This window comes from Suricata suricatta, chromosome 10 (genome assembly GCF_006229205.1).
Source record: "Suricata suricatta isolate VVHF042 chromosome 10, meerkat_22Aug2017_6uvM2_HiC, whole genome shotgun sequence".
Taxonomy (NCBI): domain Eukaryota; kingdom Metazoa; phylum Chordata; class Mammalia; order Carnivora; family Herpestidae; genus Suricata; species Suricata suricatta.
The window spans coordinates 119,584,990-119,592,601 of NC_043709.1; positions in this window are offsets into that span (position 1 = coordinate 119,584,990).

Sequence of the window (7,612 nt, forward strand, 5' to 3'; positions counted from 1 at the left end):
GGGCCTGGCCACCGCTTTCCTTCCCCACCCCCGCCCTCCAGCTCCAGCTCTTCCCTGACCTTTCCGAGGCCTCGGCTAGGGTAGCCGGGGTGCCGCAGAGGAAATGAAATTGTTCTGGAGATTACAGTGGGGCTGTTGGCCAGGAGAAGGGCTTTCCCCCCTCTTTTTCTCAGGCTCCCATGTTAAGTGCAAACTTGTATTTCCCTCCACAAGAATAGACAAAATTTCTCGCTTATTTGCAGTTTTGCAAAGTTCTACACACAGATCAGTGAACCTTAAGCGCCCTTTTTCAGGCCCACATTGTGCAGGTTTGTCAGGGTCCCTGGGCAGTGAGCGTAGTGACAGGTGAATCCAGCGGCCCCGGGGGAAGCCGGACCTAACCCCCAGGACTCACAATAGGGCAGGGGCCCCAGTGCTCCCTCCCAGGCAGCTTCAGGCAACAGGTACTCCGCAGCGAGGCAGGCCCTCGGGATCCCAGAGCTTAGGCTCTGGATGCAGAACCCGCTTCTCAGTGACCTGAGACAGAGTCCCCCCCTCCCACCAGCAGCTCCCCACCCCCACCCCCACCCCCAGGAGATTCCTTCTCTCCAAATTACCCCTCAGTCACACAAGAATCTCTGCTCTGAACCACCTGCCCAGACACAGCCAGGCTGCATTTGGGCTTGTCCCTCATGGTGTAAGTCCACGGGTGCGTCCAACCTGCTTGCTCTTCCTGACCTGACTTGAGGGGAAAGACAAGGAGAAGCAGAAGAAGGAGAAGACCAACATTCAGGGAGACGCAGCATGAAGAATAAAAAGCCAAAGGGGGACCAGAGCGAAATCGAGCAATACCCTTCTTGTCCAAATCCCATCCCCCCACCCAGTCTTTCCCACACTCAAGAAGACAGATAACTGGTTTCAATAGCTCTAACTCCTCCAAGTAACTTTTTTGAGTGATCTTTGGCTCCTGGACCTACCTCTCTCCCCAACCTGAAGAGAGCAAGGAGCCATGTAGGTTTAGGGGGGATAAACAACTTTATAAGGCAGAGTGGCCTCCCGGTAGCCAGTCACCATTCCACAGAGAGCCTAGGAGTTTCAAGCTGCAGGAGCCCAAGTTCTCTGTGCCCGACCAGCCTCGGCCTTAACTGTACCCAGGTCGCCCGAATTAGAGTCAGAGGAGATGGGGAGGCTTAGGGTTCCTTCTCCTGCCTTGAACATTCCCTGGTAAGATCTTCATGCAGACATAGCTAGTCCCTAGGACCCTGCTCCAAGTGGCAGCTTGGATAAGTGATAAGTGATAACTAGGATCGAAGACTAGAAGACTGATGGCAGAGAGCGGAGGGGCACTGGAGATAAATACACATATGTTTACTTTTGCCTGACTCTGAGCTTCCCCCTCAGACCTTCCAGTCCATCCTCACTCAGACACCGGAGTAAAGTAGAAATCAGCCTCGGGGTTATCAGCAGAGGTGGGGGTGGGGGTGGGGAAATGCCCTTTCCAACCCCAGGCTAGTATATAAGGAAGGATACGATGGGTAGGGGAAGATCTGGCAGAGCGAAAGAGAGGTCTGAGCAGCAGCCACAGCCCCCAGTCACTCTGAGGAACTCATCCTCATTAAAGAAATCCTTTGTATGATGCTGCATTTCTTTCCCAGATTTGTGGCGACCACACTGGAGGAGGAGGGCAGCAGGCATCCAGCAGCGTGTCCCCAGCAGCAGACTCGGTATCCCCAGTGTGAAGAGCCCAGGCCTGGCCCATTAGGCTGTGACTGAAAACAATCCCCCTCCCCTCTCCAAGCAGCCTCCGCAGTGACTGCCCCAAATCCCTAAGCAGATTCCTGGACTGAGAGACACACAGTTCATAGCATGACTGTCAAAGAGCTAGGTTTGGGGGAGGGGGGGAAGAACAGAAAATCCCACCCAATTCTGAAATCAGCAACGAAATCATGTGTAGTAGTGGGTATTTGTGCATGTACACATGACAGTTGCATACTTTCAACCAAGGAATGACATTTCAAAAATATTTCTCTCCCCCCCATAGCACCAAAGACTGTTTTACGTCCTGCTATTGTGAATCAACCTTCTGTAAACCATATTGTGCATTTTCCCCTGGATTTTAATGAAAGAAGAACTGTGCAAAAGCAACTGCTTTGTCCCAGAGCTGAAACAAAGACTGATACACAGCGCAGGGGCAGCCCTTCCAAGACGTGCTCCTCTCTGACTTGGGAGCAAGGCTCCTAGAGTGACCAGCCATAATTGTGGTTGATATTTAATCCCCCTCAGTACAAAGGCCCATCTTTTCACCATGCAGAAGCACCACTGAGTTATGACTAACCTTCAGAGCTATATCCCAAACTGAGAGTCCAGGCTTAGGCTTGGATTGCCTAGGCCTCTTCTAACCTGAACAAAAAGGATCTGAAGGAAAAATCACATTTCCCCCCTCCTTCGCAACAAAGCATTCCTAATCACTGGGGCTTGTTGGTGAATTTTTATTCCCGTGTCCACTTGGGGGTATTGAAATCGATCGCTGCAATATTTAATATATTACACTCCCAGGGTCATTGCTCTCCTAAGACCGGATTCCCTCTCCCTCACGCCCTCAACTCAGCCAGTTACTACCCTCCTACTCCAATCTGTCCAGGCCCTCTGGTTTTCTGTCCACGTAACTTCTTTATTTCTCAGCCCAGCCCTGCGACTTCACGTGTATTTTGTCTTCTGGCATGGACAGTGCTGAAAGCTCTAGGCAGCACTGCACTTAAAAGGGAAAATGAGGAGCTCAGTAGATTGGAGAAAATTAACCTGCCACAAACAGCCTCATTAAAGAGCTGCCTACCAAGAGTTAAGAATTAATAGCAAAATGGATGAGGGAAAAAAAAAAAAAAAACACACCCTTGAGTGAAGAGACCTTAAAACCGCTTTCCCTGAAAGGTGCATAATTTACAAGCCCAACCTAACATTCAGTTTTATTTCCCTTTCCTAGTGACCTGTCCCCTAACCTTGTAATCCACTGAGGGGGGCGTTTTCTCTTTGGTCCCTTTCTTCTTGCAAAAACCCATAGGTTTGCAAGTCCAAATACTTTCTGATATTTTTGGTTCAAAAATGCACTTAAATTGTTTGGGGGCTTTTAATTTAGAAAGACACTTTAAGAGACTCCTGGAATACCCTTTGGGAATTGTTAGATGATTTGAAGAGTGCCCTTAAAAGAATTGTGTTTGGATAGGAGGGGGTGTGGGGGAAAATCACATGCAGAAAGAAGCATGAAAAACCAGAGTGTGGACATTTTGTAGATTTAGCGTTCCAAGGGTGCTGTGCTTTATTTTGCACATGAAGTTCAAATTTAAGTAAAGCCCATGTATATGGGCGGTAAGTTGCTTTTCTAATGTTTTATTGGGCATTGTATTCTATATTGGCATTTTATATGCATAATCTCATTTCAATGCAGAGCCGCATACTAAATCCGGGGACAAGCAGATGAGAATGCAGTATGGATATTACACTCAATTTCATTGGCTTCAATGAGACTTTGCACATCGCGATTTCCATTGTAATGGCTTATCTTTGGCTGGAATTTTACACGTTGACACGCTATTCCTTTGGCCAGAATCCTGAATGAAGAAAGTGTGTCAATGGAACAGCCATAATGATTCCATTCACATTATAGCAGGTAACGGGGATCAATGGCCCCAACACTATTTATAAAAGATTTCCTGTGGGGTGTTTTTTTTTTCCTTAATCATTTCTGCACTTTTTTTCTTGAAGGAGAATCACATTTGAAACCAACTTTGGGGTATACGCTGAAGTATTGGTTCAAAACAGTAAGACGTGGGAAATCCACAGTCAGGATCCTTCAGTTCATCTAGAAATCTTGCATTGTGTCAGCATATTATAGGCAGTCCACATTGTTACGTAGAGTCTGATCCTATTCAGATAAACCAGCTAGAGATTGATACAAAGGACAAGATACTAGAAGTGCTGGCAACCTCCCTAAATCTACAAATTAGTTATATTTCCCTCTCATGTAATTAATACAAAGCAAGTTCTATTTTCTTCCTATTTGATAGTGGCATTAAACTACAAGCAGCAGGCTGAAATTGTAGAAGATGATATGAAATTTTGATGTTTTAGGTAAAACATGTTTCTGAGGTCATTTTTCTATAGAAGATGGCAGGCGTGTGTAACCAATTTCCTAATTTACAATACATAAAGGTGTAAAAGGGTTTTTAAAAACCACAAAGATTTAAATATTTTATTTTCTTAAAATTCTATGAGCCGCAAAACAACAGAACAATCCATATGTTAACCAAGCTCTTCCACTTAGGAATGTTTCTTATTTAGAAGGGGGTAAAAAGTACTACCTCTTTTTTAAAATTCAGATAAGGAACACAGTGGTGGTAGCGACCTACACCCTTTTCATTCTCAATCTATATGTTTAAGGTGGTTCATCTGAAAAGTCTTTATCATTAACAGAAAATACCAAAAATTGACTTTCTGAAGACCAGTTTGCCACATGATGTGTAATACTTGGAACAAAATTAAAAGCATCTCTGCATTTGCATCGGGCAATGTACTCTGTTAGAACCATAGCCATGTGTTTATGGAGTCAAGATACACTCTATTTTTTATAGCCTAACAGGGATAGCTCAGCACATGCAGGGCGAGAGGCTGGGACACCCCTGGCCTCTCACCCCCGCCAGGAGGCTCGGGGTCACTGCAGGCGCTCACACTGCGCCTATCAGCGTTGGTATAAGCCCAGATCTTACCCTCTTTCCACCTCTGGAGAAAGGATTGCTGACTATTGGACGCAAAGGTTAGGTAGGAGATGGGGAAGAAAAGGGAAAGCTGAGAAGGTGGGAGAAGAGGAAAAAAGAGAAGATAAAGGGAAAAGGTAAATAAACCTGGTCCTGGCCATTTCGACTGCATCACACAGGTTTTACATTGAATGGCTATAATCTCCGGGCATTTGAACGCTTACCATCTACTGGTCTGCACATTGGGGTCTGATGTAGAGGTCGAAAACTAATTTTCCACATTTGCCCCAGCGACAATCAGGGTATTCATTTGAACAGGAGGGAAAAAGAGAGAAGGTGAGAGAGACATGAGGGAAAATGAATGTAAAAATGTGCCTTTATTCCTGGGAGACCCAAGAATCTAGGTCCTTCCAGTCATTTCAGAGACAGAAACCCTTGCCTACTGACCGAGTGGTAGCCTCAAGATCTCTAACGTGTTTGTGTCTCTTTCTAACTTTCACAGGAAAGGCTGCCTAACCTTAGTGCAGTCTCTCTTCTGTACTGTTTTTCCTCTCTATTGCTCCTCACTTATCATGAGTATTGTGCTGGTCCTGGAGCTAACCTAAACTGGTTTGAAAGAGGACCAGCCTAACAATGGAAATTATATTCCAACCTTTTGCTGCCCAGCATGTGCTTCCCCAATAGCCCAGCCTCCAGGAGACTGGAGTTTGTTTGTTTGTTTGTTTGTTTGTTTGTTTTGATGGCTTGGGGATGAGGGTAGGCAGCCACTCAAATTTCCCTTCGGTTTCTCTCCGCTTCTTTCGGAGCATCCTGGCCAGGGTGGGCCTTTGCAGACCTGTGAGCAGTTGCTCTCTGCTTGACTGGCGATAGTTTAGGGTCTAAATCTATTGATTCTAAGCCTCTTCCAACCAAAAGGGTCAAACACAAACATATTGATGGCACTGATTAGTTGAATAACAGGATCTTACTGGAGAGCCTCTAGGCTGCCTGCCACTCTCTCTCCACCTCCTTCGGTCTTGCTCTAGTCTCTCAAGTAAAGGAAGCAGCTAAGGAATAGGGGATACCCTAGCATCCTAAGAACTTGGTCTATTTCTCCTGTAGATGTTATTTTCACACTACTGGGATACACACACACACACACACACACACACACACACATCTGCTGGCAGCATGCTCTCCTAATTCTTTTTCGAAATCTTTGTCCCTCCACCTCTCTGGCCTTCACGTCCCTTGCAAGGGGACAACCACTGCCCTTCCCCCAGTTAGACACCAGTCAGCCCCGCAGCCATGGCAGCAGCCGCAGAAGAATAGAGAGCTCGCGGCGCGGTACAGCTCGGCTCTGGGCGAAGAAGTCGTGGGAGTCAAACTGGTCCAGGAGAAGGCTGCTCCCGACCAGTAAAACACTTTTTCAACTGGGCGAACGTTTTCCGAGCACCCACTATGGCAATTTTAGGTGTTGCTGTTAAGTCCTAGGAAGAGAAAAGGAGAGAAATGGAGGTCAGCAGTGCCAGTATGAGAGGAGCCCCACATGAAGCCATTGACTTGGGGTTTAACACCGCACGTTTTGGGGTCGTGTTTCTCCAAACACACTGGAGTGGTCTTCAGGGAAAGCCAAATACACATCATGCAAACATCCTGTTTTGAGAAAGCAGGAACGGTGGAGAGATGGCTACAGCCCACCAGTGCGTTCATCAGTCAGGAAAGGGGCTTGGGAGCCCCCAAGGCTTGAATTTGGTGAAGTCGTGCAATTTGGAGCTTTTCGACTTAGTATTGATCCCTAAACTCAATTTTGAAAACAGCCTCCCTCGCAGAGGTGTGGGCTGTGTTATCCCAGTATTTGCACGCATCGATTGGGCTAAAATAAAATGCATCATACGCTCCTCGAAGAAGGAAGAGACAGGGACAGTCACAAGAGGAATAGCAGAAAGTGCATAGTTAATATGGGTTGTACGCGAATCCGCGAAACAAGTGCTTTAAACCCAGGGGGATTTCACGTAATAGCTAATTTGGTGAGAGAGCGAGTGTGCGCAAGCAGAGGGCCATCTTAGAAGGCCAGGAAGATAGGGAAGATATAGGTTTTTCTGACTGGAATCAACATTTCCTTGTGATTTGCATTTGCTAATGTCCACACCCTACCATACAGTCCACCTAACCCAGTCCCTCCACCGCCCTCCCCCCCGCCCCCAAGTAGGCTCTCGGAGAAATTCTCTCCCCTCTGCCACTGCCAGAGCTCCGAGGCCGCGGCTGCTTTTCCCCTGGATGCACCGGGTCTTCAGTTCTGGGAAGGCCGCGGGGCCGAGCCCAGGGAGGCGCTCTCGGGCCGCCCTCTCCGGGCCTGCAGGACCCCCGGGGTCCTCGCCTCAAAGTTAATCCAGTGACCCCAGCGCCTGCCTGGTTTTGCCCATACACTTCCCGGGACTCAACTCACTGGAAGGAAAACTGGAGAAGATGGGAAAAGGAGACAGTGTCTTATCCTAAAGAAGAAATCCTCTTCCTTCTCCCACGCACCCACCCACACAAAAACCTTTCCCCTGATTTCTTCTGCGTCCATGTCAGGTTTCTAAGAGAGAGAGAGAGAGGTCGCGCGTGAGAGAGAAAGGAAGAAAGAGTGGGGGAGAGAGAGGGAGTGAGACCGCTTTTAAACAAAGGCAAGAAGGCGCAGGCAGGGGTCTGGAGCTCCCCTTAGGGGTCTGCTCGGCCCGTAGCCCCCTCCAGCCTCCCGGCCCGGCATTTTCGGGCGTTCGGCAGGCTTGGCCAAACCCTCCTGAGCCCGCGCTCCACGCGGCTGGAGAACTGCAGACAATGCCCAGGAACCACTTCCACCCCCAGCGCGGCTGGAGCCCGGCGCCCGGCCCGGCCGGCCCGGGTCCGAGGCTCTGCGGCTG